Source organism: Nannochloropsis gaditana (genome assembly GCF_000240725.1).
Source record: "Nannochloropsis gaditana CCMP526 unplaced genomic scaffold scaffold729, whole genome shotgun sequence".
NCBI lineage: Eukaryota > Eustigmatophyceae > Eustigmatales > Monodopsidaceae > Microchloropsis > Microchloropsis gaditana.
In genome coordinates, this window is record NW_005803224.1 from 2,919 (window position 1) to 3,244 (window position 326).

Sequence of the window (326 nt, forward strand, 5' to 3'; positions counted from 1 at the left end):
CCCGCCGTGTGCGTGGTCCTGTCTACCCAGACCGGTGTCCTTGTCCCCACCCTCAAGTCCCAACCCTTCAGGGCGGCATCATCCCCCCCGCTCCAAACCTCCTCCCCCCTCCCTTCCGGATCCATCAAGACCGCCGTCCAGGCCTCTACGGGCTGGCCCAACAACGTGTGTGCCCGCCAGCGGGAAAGGAGACGAAGCTCCCCCGTGTCCTGAAGGCGGTGGAGGGAGATGCTGCCGTCGCTGTGGCTGGAGAGGACTGAGTCATGCGCCACGTCCAGGGACAGTGCCATGGGAGAGGAGGACATGGAGGAGGAGGAGGAGGAGGA